The 15,019-nt window shown below is 65.3% G+C and overlaps 1 protein-coding gene across 2 annotated transcripts in view; it reads left to right on the plus strand.

Annotated features, from left to right (window-relative positions):
• The first annotated feature begins 2,529 nt into the window (after positions 1–2,529).
• Positions 2,530–15,019, plus strand: part of HPCAL1 (hippocalcin like 1) — a 50,156-nt gene continuing 37,666 nt past the window's right edge. For both annotated transcript variants that reach the window (XM_084900114.1, XM_084900115.1), the window contains exon 1: positions 2,530–2,819. The gene's annotated coding sequence lies outside the window, so the exon portion shown is untranslated. The remainder of the gene's footprint in view (positions 2,820–15,019) is intronic.

Raw genomic sequence — 15,019 nt, forward strand, 5'->3', positions numbered from 1 at the left:
GGATGGAGACAGCTGTGTACGAGCCGAGCGGCACCCCGGTTACAGAAGCTGGGGAAGGCCCGGCCAGCCTCTTCCTGACAGCCCTCAGGAGGAACCAGCCCTGCCCACACCTGGATCCTGGACTTCCAGCCTCCAGGACTCTAAGACCAAAAATGCCTGTTGTTGGAGCGGCTCTGCCCATGGTGCTCTGTGCTGACAGCCCCCGGAAGTGAATGCCTTATCCTGACTTTGCTTTCCTGTTGGCCCTAGTTTGTTAAATGTCCAAGTACTTACTGAGCAACTACTACACGCCCTCTCTCAGTAAGGGATTACAGTCCAGGTCCTGAAGATGCTGTAGACACAGGAGACACGCCTTCCTCAGGAATTCAGGGGCGGGAGGAGCCCAGGTGAGCTGGGAGGCTAGAGGGCTCGCTGAGAGCTCAGCTGAGCCTCGAGGGGCAGGGAGGGCCCAGATTCTGGGGAGAGGACAGCCCCGAGGGCAGGCGCGGAGGTCCGTGGGAGACGCGGGGTCCAGGAACAGGCTGGGTCAGCGTCGGTGCTCTCTCTCCGAGCCTCCTCCCGTCCTCCCTGCCTCTCGCCTGCGTCTCCCAGGCCGTCCCTCTCCCCTGCTTTCCAGGCCCAGCGAGACGGCCGCCTGCTCGGGGAGGCTTTCCTGACCAGAGCTCTTCCCAGGAGCCGAGCTGGCAGGCGGTCAGCGACCACGATCACCCAGCTCCGGGTGGCCAGCTGCTGCCTGTGACTGAGCGTGGAAGGAGGGACACCGTGCTGCGCTCCCCAAAGGATGGCTTTCGCCTGGCAATTCCCAGAGCCCTGGCACCCAGGGACCCCGGGACTGACTCTGCTCGGTGGATGTGGGCAGAGGTGATGTGTGTCCCTCCAGGCCCGGCTTCTCCTGACCCTGAGCCTGGCCTGAGCTCCCCCCTTTTCCCTGGCTGGAGGTCCCGGGGCCGGTGGAGGTTCGGGGGCCCTGAAGGAGGGGAGTGGATCTCTAGCTGGAAGATGCGGGGTTCCTGAGCACCTGAGGGGTGCCTCCCCCACACCCGCCAAGCTGCACTGCAGTGGGGCCAGACACGTGACCACAGCAGGACCTAGAGGACCCCTGCCAACCCAGGTCTGCAGCCGCCTGGCCGATGGGCGTGGTCTGGGCACTGACCAGGGCCCCTCCCTGGAACTGCTCTGCCTGGGGATCTGCAGGGAGCCCCCTCCCTGTCCTGGGCCCCGGTCTCTGCGGAGAGCGGTACCAGAGCCGGCTCCATGCGGCATCACCGCGGTGGGCTTGGTTTTACCCTCTGCCGAAGAGCCAGGGTTCTGGGCTCGGACCCACACCCCCCCTGGGAGCTGCCTCCACCGTTTGGGGGCAGCCTCCTGGCCGGGGAGCCCGCACCCCGTTTTTGTGGAGGAGTATGTGAGTTTTCCCTGGAGACGCCAGGAAGCCAGTCTGTGTGCCTAATGCCAGGGCCCAGCTCCGTGTTTCTGGCTGTTTCTGTGGTTACCTCGCCGGGTGGCCGGGTGGGCGGCGGTGGGAGTGTGGAGTGGGGGTACGTTTGCTTTTCTCGGGCCCTGATTTTCCATCCGGAGCTGCTGGGGCTGCCCTCCCGCAGGTGCGGGCAGGGTGGGGGGACTCTGGGGATCACGGTCCGCCTCTCCCTGGGACCGAGGCCACCTGTGCCCAGGGTTGAGCTGTAGCCAAGCCCCTTCCTCTGAGACCCAGGGCCGCCAGGAAGGGAGGGGTTCGAGGAAGCCTGCTCTTCCTCCTCCTCCTCCTCGCCTTCCTCCTCCTCTTCCTCCCCAGTCGTAGGAGGGGAGCCAGGCCAGGGGCCTGCGCACCGGGGTGTGTGTGTGTGTGTGTGTGTGTGTGTGTGTGTGCGTGCGCGCGCGCCGTCCCCGGAGCCAGGGCAGACCCCGCACCGCACAGGCTCCCTCCGGAGCAGGCGCGGAAGGCCGGCGGTGTCTGCCTGGGACCGCGGCGGCGGGAGGGGGCGGGCGGGGTCAGAGGTGGTGGCCGCCGCCTGGACCGGCCTCTTCCCCTTCGGGCCACCCAGGCCGCACTTCCTGCGGGGACTGGGGGGCGGGGACCGGGCGGCTCCTCCTGACGCCGCCTCCCGGCCTCTCCCACACCGGCGGCCGAGGCAGGGGCTGGGCGCTGGGACCGGTGCTCGGCCCCCCCCGCGGCCCGCAGTCCACGCGGAGGGGGCTGGGGCTGGGGCTGGGCTGGCCCAGGGCGCCGCCCGGGAGGGCGATCCACAGGAGCCGGGGCCGCGCGGACCGGGGCGGGGGTCCCGCGCCAGCGGCCAGGGGGCGGGGCCGCGGCCGCTGCGCCGGGCGGTGGGCGGGGCTAACACGGGGGCGTGACCGAGACGGGCGGGTTCTCAGCGCCAGGCGGTGGGCGGGGCTAATATGGGGGCGTGGCCTATGCAGGGGCCGCGGCCGCAGTGCCACTCTGTGGGCGGGGCAAACATGGGGGCGTGGTCGCAGGAAGCAAGCCCCGGGCCCGCCCCCACGTTAGCCCCGCCCCCGCCCTCGGCCCCGCCCTCGCGTCCCTTCCTTCCCGGTGGCAGGCGGGCGGGCGGCGGCGTCGCGGGCGGCGGACGGACGGGCGGGTGCTCGGCTCGCTCCCTCCCTCGCCGCCGGCTTCCTTTTGTTTCCCCGGACGGACGGCGATGAGCGCGGGGCCGGCGCGGCGGCTGCGGGCGCGAGGAGGCCCGCGCTCCTAGCCACCCTCCCGCCTCAGCGCTTCGTCCCGGGCGGCGGCGGCGCCTTCCCCCGCGCGGCGGCGCCAACTCGGGCTCGGGAAGCCGGGGACGTCCTGCCCGGAGCAGGTAGGGAAGCGCCTGCGGGGCGGGGGGTGCGGCTCACACACGGGCTCTGCGTGTGCGCGTGTAAGCGTGTGTGTAAGCGTGTGCGTGTGTAAGCATGTGTGTGTGTAAGCGTGTGCGTGTGTGTCGGCGGCTCCTGTGTCTCCGGCGCCGGAGTGGTGTGGCCGAGGCCGGCGGTGCGCCCGGAATGGCGATTCCTCGTGGGTCCGTGTGCGCAGGTTTCGGGGGCGCTGGCGGGCCGTGTGTCGGGGGGCGTTGGCGGGGGCCGGAGCGGCGGGGCGGGGCGGTCCGGCCGGCGCACTCCCGCCCGCGCGGTGCGGAGCCCGGAGCCGCGGGGCGGACAGCGGGGTCCGGGGGCGGCCCGGCCCGGGGGCGGCTCACGTGGGTCGCCTGGAGCCCTGACCGGGGAGGGGGCGCGCCGGCCCTCCGCTTCCTCCTTCCCGGGCGGAGGGGGCGGCAGGCGGAGCCGGAGCCGGAGCCGGAGCCGGAGCCCGCAGTGCCCCCCGCGCCGCCCGCGCCCGCCGCCCCCTGGCCGAGCCTGCGGGGGAGCTGGGCAGCCCGTCCCTCAGCCCGTCCCCGGGCCGCGGGGCCGGCACCGAGGGCGCTGAGAGCTCCCGCCCGGCCTGCGCGGAGTGGGTGCCTCGTGAACGGGATCGGTTCCTTTTAAATCTTTTCCCCGTTATCGCGGGTGGGGCGCCCCCCCCCCATCTCAGGTCGGGCGCCTGGAGCAGCGGGGACGCTGGCCCTTTTCCAGCCACGAAGGCCGGCCGAGCGGGGGCGCTTCCCGCCGAGGCAGCGGCTGCGAGGAGCCCTTTAATTCAACAAGTGCCCGGTCCTCCCGGAATCTGACAGCCGGCATGGCAGGGGCCTCCCCGCAGGGGCAGGTCCCCATCGATGGCGCCCAGGCATCCGGGCATCGGGCTGGGCATGTTCCCCAGAGGAGGGTGTTTGCCAGGGTGGACACCCCCCTGCCCCACCCACCCCTCCACCCTACTCCACCCTCCACCCTACTCCCTTCCATCGGGTGAGCAGGAGGCTGAGGGCTCCTGCGGGACCCTGCGCCCTGGCCCCACGCCTGCATGTAAGATTCAGCCTCGCCGCCCGCTCCGGGCACCACGGAGCTGCAGAGTGTGCCCACCGCGCTGCCCTGCACGCACCCTCCGAGTCCTGCCCACAGCACCACGGCGCCGCCCGGCCCAGCAGGCCCATCTGGCGCTGCCTTCTGCCAGGGCAGCGAGCGCTGTCCTCCCTCCTGCGGCTCCGTCCTCTCAGGACCCTGCCCAGGCCGGCACCGAAATAGCCTCTCGCCGGGGAGCGCAGCCTCGCGGTGCACCGGCTGCACACGGAGCGGCGGCCGGGCCTCCCGCAGGTGTCGGGGGTGGTGGTGGGGGGCTGGACCTCTGCAGGCTTTCACCACCAGCACAGAAAACGCCGGTCGGTCGGCTCCTCTGGTGTGGCTTCCACGGGGGACGGGAGCTCAGGTCTCAGCGATGGCGTGTGGGGGGCACAGAGTGGGCGACCTCCTCCAGCCGCTGAGGCCGGCACACGCCGGCTGCCGCCTGTTTGGTGACGTGGTTTATATCCCAGCAGAGAAGGGGCGTTCGTATGAGCCCTCCTCTCCTCCCCATGACCAGACTCAGTAAGAACACACGTGTAGACTCTGCCCGGCTCTCCGGGAGACAGGCCAGAAGCTGGGCTGTTCCCCGTTAAAACCGGCCCCGTGTCTCTGGCAGACCAGCACTTTGGCCTGAGATCTATTTCTGTTTCGCTTTTGAAAGTGCCTGTAATTACTGAGCTCTTGAGGTTTTATTGGATAATGTGCCCGAGAGAGAAGGCCCGGGGCTCGCCTCTCGCTGCCCTGGAGCCGGGCGCTGGGCACCGTCTGGGGGGGAAGGGGGATGGGGCACAGAGGTCCAGGTACCAGGGTCATGGGGACGTGGCATCAGGAACTAGGGGCCCGGACTCTCCTGTGACCTTAGAAGCGAGAATTAGTCCAAACCCCAGAAGAACAGCGTCTGCCCCAACCAGCCAGCCCGTCCATCCTTCCCCGCAGTCCCTCCTGGAGGGAGACGGGAGCAATGAAAGCTGGCGCCGGTCCCTTCGGAGTTCACCCAGCACCCCTGCTGGCCCTCGGGCTGTGCAGAGTGAGCCCTCCAGAGGGACGGGGTGGACTCCCCCCTCCTGCCCCTCCCTCTCCCCCTCCCTCCGGTGCACACACCCTGGCATATCTGCCTGGAGCTGCGGCTGCTGGAGCCCGTCCGGTGAAGGGCCACACCCACTGCCTTCAGGGCCCCGCGTGCACCGCTCCGAGGGGTGTCTGTGTCCTCCTCACCCCTGTGGCCTTCCCCCAAACGTACCCCAAGACCCCGGCTGCCGCTCATTGGCGGTAAGGCGCCGAGGTCCCGGCGCCAGCGGACGGACCGGTGCTGACCCGGGGCGCTCCCCTCACACCCAGAGCGCCCTCTGCACCGGAGCGCCAGCCGCCCGGCTGCGGAAATGCTATCTGGCCTGGGATCAGGCTGGCATGTGAACTTGGCATTCCAGACAGCCCTCCGTCATGCTTGTGTGTGGGATTCTGCCCCCGCGGTGCGGGTTGCCGCCCGGCCTCGGTGGGGGGTTAGGTGCCGTTCGCTGGGTGGTGGCACCTGATGCCGCGGTGCCGGGAAGGAGGCTGTCCTGGCCCCGCCGGGACGCACCGCCCGCCTGCCCGCTCCCTCGCCCGCTCCCTCGCTCCCTCCCTGGGCTTCCTTCGTGTGTCACGCCCGTGCACCAGCAGGCACAGCCGGGCCTCTCATGTGGCCGCGGGGTTGGGTTTCTGATCAGGGGATGACAGAGGGTAATTGTATACGAGACGCAGGGCGGCCTTGGCCGTCGCTCGGTGCCACCTGCCCGCGGGGAGATGGTTCCCGTTGAACCCCCGCCAGTGCGAGTCTCGAGGCAGGAGGCCGGAGCTGAGGCTGGGTCCCCGAGGAGCAAGGAGCCGTCTAAGGAATTCTGCTCCAGTCGCCCCAAAAGCACAGTGAGTCCTTCCCGGAGGCCACCCTGCCATGTTCTTCCAGGCCTAAGGACGCCCTGAGGCCTGCGCCCACGGCCGCCCCCCAGAGCGGGCTCCCCCTGCAGCCCCCCCGCCCCCCAGGGCCGCGGAGGTGTCATGGGGGGGCTCTGTTCACCCCCCACTTGCTCGCCCAGGGCTGCGCCTTCCCTGTGTTGTTTCTTTTGCACCCAGAGGTGCAGCCGGGGTGGTGGGAGCTGAGGTGGGGTCCCTGCCCGCACAGCCCCCCTGCCTCCTGGCCAGAAGTGAGGGGGAGGGGGAGTCTCCGGCCTCGGGCTAAGAGACACTCAGGACTGCTAAGTGCCTACTCCGTGGACTGAGCTGCGTGTTCCCGCAGACAGGAAGAAGGCTCTGGGGCTCCGGCTCCCCTCCGCAAGTCTCCCCTGATCGCTCTGCACCCTGCCGCCCGCCAGACCCTCTTCTTGCTCTGTGCGCCCCTGAGCAAGGGGGTGCCCCTGCGGGGGGCTGTGCTGAGCCAGGAGAGCAAGCTGAGCTGTCCCAACGCTCAGACCCAACGCAGCCCCGTCCTCCGGGCAGACCATCTCCTGCTTGTTAGGGCCGGCTCTCAGCTCTCCCAGCTGGAGGTCTCCGTGTCTGTGCTCTTCCCCGTGTCTAACGGGTCAGCCCTCCGTGGCGCAGCCCCCTCCCCTCCCCACGCCTCCCCTCCCGGAGCAGAGCCTCCGCACCCTGCGCTGCTGCGGTTGGTCAGTGTTTCTCATCTCGCTCTCTGCCCGCCACCCCCAGTTCACGCTGCTCCTCTGAGCCCGGCTCTGTGCCTGCTCCTCCCGGGCCTCCTCCCTCTGAGCTGGGGCGGGAGAGCATCCCACAGCCGGGAGGAGCACGGGCCAGGCTGACCCCCAGGGTGAGACAGGCGAGTGGAGGGAGCGGGGCGGGCTTGGCGGCATGCCTCCCCCTCCCAGAGTCATCTGTCAGCCTCCTGCTCACCCCCCAGCACGCGTGTTTCATCGGCAGCAGCGCCAGGCGTGCGGGCTGAGTGGGTGTGCCAGGCTCCTGGGAGGGTGCCAGTGGGGGGGGGCGCGATTTGGAGTTTGGGGAGCTGCTGTTTGGGTTGTCCCGGCTCATGTCTTCTGAGCAGCCTCTCGGGGTCCTTGAAGAAGCCACGGTGACCGTGAACATGGGGGCGGGGCGTGCACAGAGAGGTCAGGCTTAGGGAGGCCCGACCCCCCCCTCCCCCCGGAGTGCCTGGGAAGTGTCTGTGGGGTTTGGGTGCCCGTGTGCCGGGGCGCCTGGGCGGTGGGGGCTCCTGGGGGCGCCGGCAGAATTCCGGTTCGTGCAGCGGCCATAGATCACCGTGTCTCCCCCCCCCCCCCCCCTTCCTGGGGCAGCTAAGTGCTCAGGGTTCGGCTTCCTTCCTGAGCATTTTCCAGAAAATGGAATCGAGCACAGCTCCCGCCCTTCCCGGCCACGCCCGTCCTCGCTCCGTTCGTTCGGAGGGAAGTGAGAGTCTCCGTCCCTCCCAGGGCTTTAACTGCGTCCCTTTCCACTCGGTGCCGCTCGGTGCTTCCGTGTGCGGCTGCACAGTCGCTCCGGCAGAGTGAGCGTGGACGTCCGGGACCGAGGGCTGGGCTGGTGACTCCTCTCCCCTCGCCGGGGCGGGAGGGGGGGGTGGGGGGTGGCGGTGGCTGAGCCAGGCTTTCTTACAAACCCTCAGCCAGGCGGTGCCAGTCTCATGCCCGGCGCAGCCTGGACAGCCTGGCTCAGCCACCAGGGGCGGAGACACGCAGCGGCCGCTTGGACTCTTTCTTCTTCCCAGTCAGTAAAGAAGGCCCAGCCCTGGCCGGTGTGGCTCAGTGGATAGAGCGTCCGCCTGCAGACTGAAGGGTCCTGGGTTCGATTCCAGTCACGGGCACGTGCCTCGGCTGCAGGCTCCCGGCCCTGATCAGGGCATGGGCATGTGGGAGGCAGCCAGTTGACGTGTCTCTCTCATATCGATGTTTCTCTCCGTCTCTTCCTCTCCCTTCCTCTCTAAAAGTCAGTGGAGAAAACACCTCCCTGAGGATCAGAAAGGAAAAGAAGGAGAAGAAGGCCTCAGACGGAAGCCGAGGCGGGCCGTGGGCATGTGACCGGCTCACTCTGGGGAGGGCTTCTCCTTCGTCCTCTGAAGGAGAAGGATTGCTATCGCTCTTGCATAGGGTCTTGGTGATGTGCTCTCGCCTGACCTACAAGTAGGAAGGCCGGGCCGGCTGTCCCCGGAGCTGCTGTGGGGTGCATGCTTCTGCGTTGGGGCGCTGTTGTCACCAGTGTGGGTGCGAGTGGGAGGGGAGATGGAGCACAGGCCGAGATTTCCAGTTCTCTCTGCAGGGACCCCACGCCGAGCAGCAGTCTCCCTGGCCCATAGCTCCTACCCCTGTGTCTTGTTGTGGCCAGCTGCTGGCTTCCCCGTACAACCACATCCTCACCTTCAGCCTTATTCTCATCAGCACCATCACCGTTACTATCAGTACCAGCACCATCTCCATCGTCCCTTCACAACCATAATCATCACCACCATCATCACTCACAGTCATCACAATCATCACCATCCCCAACTGCTGTCACCATTACCATCAACTACTGTCACCCTCCCCAAATACTGTCACCATCACCATTACCATCACTTCTATTGCCATCATCACCATAACAACCATAATCATCACCACCATCATTACATCACAGTCATCACCATCATCACCATCACCACCACCATCTCCATTACCAACTGCTGTCACCATCCCAACTGCTGTCACCATTACCATCATCTACTGTCACCATCACCATTACCATCACCTCTATTGCCATCATCACCATCATTACATCACAGTCATCACCATCATCACTATCATTACCATCACCATCACCAATTACTGTCACCATTACCATAATCTCTGTCAGCGCCATCAGTACCATCAGCACCACTACCATCATCATGGTCACTATTATATCACCATCGCCAACTACTGTCACCATTACCGTCACCTCTTTCGCCATTATCACCATCAGCACCACTGCCATCGTCATCACCAAGTCTAGCATTCCTTCCCAGCCTTTGGGTGTGGCGTCACAGAGCCCGTTGATGCTGGATTAGCTCAGGGTGCCAGGGTGGGAGGGTGCAGGGCACTGCTGTTAGGGGGTAACGAGGGGATGACCAGTCGGGCCAGGGAACACGAATGGGTAGACGATAGAATGTTGCTCTGAAAGGTGGCCTCATGGGAATGATCTGGAAGGTTCTGGAGAACCCGGTGGGGGCCGGTAGTTTTTTGTCATGGACTGGGCTCAGGGATGCCCGGTCCGTCCATGAGGGCCTCCCGGGGAGGAGAGCATTTGGAGCAGTAGCTTGAGTCGGGGTCATTGTGACCAGCGCGGTGCCCCCCTCGGTCTGGTGGGGGCCTGAGCAGAACAGAAAGACAGAGGGAGGAGGACTGGGCTTGTCTGCCTGGGCCTGGCCCCGGGGCAGAGGGGCTTTGCAGACCCGGGGCTGGGGGCCAGCGCAGTGGGCTGCTCTGTGCTCGTGCTGATCGGCGGTGTTTTACAGTTAGACGGCGGACGGCGGTTGGGAAGGTTGGGAAGCCACGCGGGCGCATGACCTCTTCATGCCTGGCTGTCACGTGGCCCGGCGTCTTTATCTCCACATCTCCGTTTCCGTCTGTCAGATGGCGCTCGGGGCCAGATCGCTCCCGTCTGTCCGCCCCCAGCGCGTGCGGGACAGATGGTTAACTGTGCACCCGGGTGGGAGGGTGCGCCCCCTGCAGCACAGAGAGCATGGTCACGGCATCGCTGACGCAGGAAAAGGAACCTCCTAGAAAGCACAGATGCCTTGGCACCTGCCGTCTGAAGAGCAGGCTTCCTAGTGCAGAAGGAACGGATCACGTGGGAGACACCTTGTGGGCTCGGATTAGACGGGAGGGGCCGGTCCTGGAGCCGTGGGGTGCGCTCCAGGCATGTCACCCGCCCACCCGTCCACGCAGCACCTTCTGGTCATTCCGCGGGCCGGGAAGGGTGCTGTGTGCACAGAGGGCTCCGGGCACCGTGTAGGTGGGTGCTGTGGGCGGGGCGTGCGCGGCGGGGGCCCAGAGGCTGGGGGGGGGCTCACGTCGCAGGCCGGAGAGCCGGGCTCTCTGCGGGAGCCGCCTGCAGCCTCAGAGGGGACACGGGCCAGAAGCACCAGCCCGGAGGGAGGCGCGGCCCTCCTCCCCCGATGATGCAATCCTGTTCCTCCTGATGCAATCCTGCTCTTCCTGGGCGGGCTCAGCGCGGCCGACCTCGGGCGCCGACCTCAGGAACCGGGGACTGAGCGTCTGGTTCGGGCTCCGTGTGGATTGGGGAAAAGCCGTGTGGATTGGGGAAAAGCCGGAACCGGGAGTCTTGTAGAAGACACGCCCTGCACGGTTTTCGGGCAGAAGTGTAGGTTTCCGTGCCGACTCCGCCCCCCGTGGGCCTCTTTCCTAACTCGCTGAGGGTTCCTTGACGTGAGGCCCGGGTCAGAGTAGGCTGGTTGGAACTTGCTAAAGGGGCTGAACATAAGCAATTTAAACATTTCTCCAAAGCAGGGAGCTGCGGAGCAGATGCAGTGTCATGTCAGTTCTGTTGGGGAGCGGATGGGCGGGGACTGAACGGCTGGCCGTGGGGCCGGGAGCGGTGTCCCTGCCCTGCTTTTCCGTGTTCCTCCGAGTCCTCGGTGCTCGCCGATGGGTGTGGACGCCGCAGGCACTTAGGGAAAGAGGCTTTTAAAAGGAATCCGAGCGCATTCCTCTGATAATCTCGTCTCCTCCCTCTATTTGCTCAGCTCCGTCTGCAGTCCGACTGGCGGGGACCGCACACTCCTCACGGTGGGGGTGGGAGGGAGGGAGGTTTGCCTTAATGCATCGTTAGCGCTGCTTTGTGCCACGTGGCAGCTTGTTCATCTCCGAGCTCAGCACAGAGCAGCTCCACGAACAGGGACCGGAAGGACAAGGCTCCGTGTCTCCGGAGACCCCCGTGTCACCGTGGCCGAGGGAGGGTCAGTGTGCGGGCCGACCGTGTGCCTCTTTCCTCCGTGCGGGAACTGGGGCGTGTTCCTGGCTCTCGCTGGGTCAGCCTTGGGGGTGTCCGTGAGGGACTGGGGGTCACAGGACAGGGCGGGTCACAGAGGGTGTGTGAACTGGGGGTGTGTGACTCCTTTAGAACGGAGTCCGATCCCTGCCCGCAGACAGTGCATAGTCAGCCTGCACCTGTATGCAACCTGGGCCTGTGCCCTGACCCGCCCCTGTCCTGCCCCCCTCCCTGTCCTGCCCCCCTCCCTGTCCTGCCCCCTCCCTGTCCTGCCCCCTCCCTGTCCTGCCCCCGCTTCCCTCTGTCCTCAGCACAGTGTCCACGCCGTGGCCCTCGTCCGGGAGCCTCTCTGTGTGGTTTGTCCACCAGGACGGTGCTTCAGCTCCCTTTCACTTACTGATGGGTCTGCAGGGGAGGGGGGAGAAGGAGGGAGGGGGAGGGAAGCGTCCATTTGCTGTTCTGGTTACGCATGCGCTCACTGATGGACTCCTGTCTGTCCTGACCGGTCAGACCTGCAGCCTCGGTGCATCGGGAGAACGCTCCGGCCACGGAGCTGCCGGCTGGGCCTTGGCTCCCTTTCCGAAAGTGCCATTTCCGCTCCCCGCCCCTGCCCTTCCTCCCCGCCCCTGAGCGCAGGGCGGCTGGGCCTCGGCTCCTGTGCGCTGAGGAGCCCCTGGGGGAGGCCCTTCTCCATCCCTCTGCTGCTGCTGCTGCTGACCTGGAGCGGATGTCGGGCGGCATGGAGCTGACCTTTGGGCTGACCACGGGGCGGACGGCCTTGTTTCCTGGCTGGGAAGCAGGCCCTCTGAGCTCTCGGGAGCCATTCCGGCCCGGCGGCGCCCCTCGCACCCTCCCAGGGCCCCGGGGGCTGTCACCGCCGTTGGCCAGAGCTTAGCCTGCCTGGGTCCGGGCGGGACTAACGAGGCGCCGTCAGAGAGGCTGGCTAATGGGGAAGATGAAGTTCTGGGGAAGGAAGGAGAACGCTGCGTGGGGACCGCTGTCCCTCCAGGCCAATAATTCCGCTATAAACTGGAGCACCCAAGGCCGAGGCCGCCTGTGCTGCTGGCTCAGCGACGGCTTCCAGGTGCTTGGATGAGATTTTTTAATTTTTTTTAACCACATCGTCACAGCCTGCCGTCTGTCGTATGGTCTTCAGAGCGTCCGCTGCGCACGGACGGGTCTCGGGTTCGATCCCCAGTTGCCGTTTGTGGGCGCCTGGGCGAGGCCCCCAGTGGATGTGCTTCTCTCTCATTCCTCCGTATTCCTCCCTCCCTCCCTCCGAACAGCCACGGGAGAAGATACCCTCCCGTGAGGATTCACAAAGCAAATAAACGAGGAAAAGGAAGAAAGCAGCAGGATGTCCGAAGCCCCACACATCCCGCCATTCCCTCCGGAGCCTCATCCCCGGAAGCCATGTCTCAGACGCTGCGTGGCTCCATGTTCACACTCCGTCATCCCCGGAGCCACTCCCCGGGGCTCGCAGGGTCCCCCGAGGAGGCGGCGCCGCTGCTGCCAACAGGTGGTTGCCATGGTGCCCCGGTGTCCCCGGGGAGCGTCCCAGTGCGGGGCTGCCGGGCCTGCGGGTGACAGGCTGTGGGAAAAGGAATTAGTGAAGGCTGGGAGTCGCTAGTGGGGTGGGTGAGGATGGATCATAGACAGGGGGGTCAGAGAACGCCTCACAAGACGGGCATTTGAGCAAAAAAAGGCTGGACAGAAACGGGTCAGCCACGTGGACGTGGGGTAGGACAGCGCGATGGGGAACAGCAAGTCGTGGTCCCCTGTAGTCCGAGGCGGACAGCTGATGGCTTCGCCCGCCTCCCTCGGTCGGGAGAACCCAGTAATGCGTTCAAGTCAGTGTCCAGGGGTCTCCCCTCCCCCCACCCCCCTCTCGGACCCAGCAGGAGCCTTCTCCCATGTCCTCCTCACACTGCCCAAGGCTCTCAGGCCCTCGCTGCCAGCAGAGTCCACAGGCTACGCGTGGCCTGAAAGCCCTCCTCCATGTGATGCCCTCCACGTGACCCTCACTGCTCGTCCCACCCCCACCCCCATCCCGACAGCTGAACCCCGCTGACTGGCAGTCCCTCCTTACCCTGTGTGTCCTCTGGGCCTTTGCACATGCTGTTCCTCTGGGCTGTTCCCCGCTGCCCGCTCCCCCACACCTGTGAGCACCCACACCGCCTTCTAGAAGCCGCCAGCGGACCCCTGGTCCCTGCCCGTGCCCGCGCACCTGACGTGGCGTCCGTGGCACAGCCGTTCTGGGGGGAGGGGGAGAGCATTAAAAAACACACCTTTCTTCTCAGAGACCAGCCACGTTCCTGTTGGTCCTCTGTCCTGTCCACGTGGGTCTTTGCCTCAGGACTGGGACTGGCCCAGCAGCGGGGGGAAGTTCAGTGGAATTGGGGGGTGCACCTGACACAGTGACACAGTGACAGGGCCAGACCCCTCCCCTCCCACTGGCACCCCTTATCCTTTCTGAGAGATGAAATAGAGAAGGGCTGGAGACCGGGATGGCAGGACACAGGCTTTTATGGAGAGAAGGGTACCCCTGCCGGCTGCTTCCAGAGAGAGGGGCGGAAGAGAGGGAGGGCCAGGGTACAAGCACCTTTAAGGATAGGGGCGGGGCTTAGGGCACTCAGCACACGCTGATTGGTGATTAGGGACCTAGGGACTTGGGAATGGGGGTTTAGGGTATTTGGCAGGTGCTGATGGGTGGTTCAGAGCTCAGGAATGTCTGGCCGCAGGTGGGGTTTACAGCTGCCCACCAACTGGAGGAAGGGAGGATCTGTCACTTTCCAGCCCAGAAATGAGCCCCCTCTGAGGCAGGAGCACTCCTCATTGTGGGGGGGAATAGGGAGCACTCAGAGCACTGTCCGCGGTGCTGTCCCACGGGAGCCCGATGGAGCGTCAGTCCCGTGGGTCCCGCAGCCCACACGTGTCCGCTCAGCAGGCGGGTGGGTGCTTACTCTCTGCCAGTGCTTCTCCTGGGCACGAGAGCGTCCCAGGAGAACCGACCCCAAACCAAACCCCGCGTCCCCCTCCGCTCAGCCTGTGCTCACGCCCGAAGCACCGCCTCACTCATTTTAAAACGCGAACGGCGTCCTAACAGTGGCCCTCAGCAGCACAAGGGCTGCTGTCTTCTCAGATAAAAGAGAATTCACCAGGCTGCTTCCCAGAAGTCAGTGAAGAATTCCCCAAACAGGAGAACTTTATTAGCTTTCACCTCGCCGTGAAGGGCCCCCCCCCCACCTCGCTCCGTTGTTATGTAAAAGCCAATTAAGATAAATCGGAATGCAAACACCACTTCATTGTGATGTTAATGCCGAGGAGATAGGTTCGGGCTGTGGAAATGCCAGAGTTGTGAAGACATCGGTTGCCTTGGGGACTGTACTCTCCCGTGAGTGGTCTGTGATTCAGAAATTCCTCCGGGCCTGGCTCGGCTCCTGCTGCCCCTGTCTGGCTGGGCTGGGACTCTGCCGTCTGGCGTGGGTTCCGAAGAGCCACTGCCTCCCTGCCTCGGTTTCCCACGAGTGCCACCGACCGCCAGCACATCCCAGAAATCGCTAGAAAATCCTGCGGGTTTGTGGCCGGCATGGTCCTGCCTTCCCTGTCACTGACCTGGTGAAAACGGAGTTCTTTATCTATCGTCTTGGCTCACAGCCAGTGAATAACCAGTCCAGTCTCGCTTGTTTTCTTTGGTGTGTGTGTGTGTGTGTGTGTGTGTGTGTGTGTGAGAGTCTCTGTGTGTGTCTTTGTGTGTGTGTGTGAGTGTGTGTCTGTGTGTGTGTCTGTGTCTGTGTGTGTGTGTCTCTGTGTGTGTGTGTGTGAGTGTGTGTGTGTGAGTGTGTGTGTGTGAGTGTGTGTGTCTCTCTGTGTGTGTGTGTGTGAGTGTGTGTGTGTGTCTGTGTGTGTGTCTGTGTGTGTGTGTGTCTGTGTGTGTGTCTCTGTGAGTGTGTGTGTGTGAGTGTGTGTGTGTGAGTGTGTGTGTGTGTGAGTGTGTGTGTGTCTCTGTGTGAGTGTGTCTCTCTCTGTGTGTGTGTGAGTGTGTGTCTCTGTGTGTGTGTGTGTCTCTGTGTGTGTGTGTCTCTGTGTGTGTGTGAGTGTGTGTGTGTGTGTGTGAGTGTGT

This window comes from Pipistrellus hanaki (assembly GCF_964339955.1).
Source record: "Pipistrellus hanaki genome assembly, chromosome: 12".
Classification (NCBI taxonomy): domain Eukaryota; kingdom Metazoa; phylum Chordata; class Mammalia; order Chiroptera; family Vespertilionidae; genus Pipistrellus; species Pipistrellus hanaki.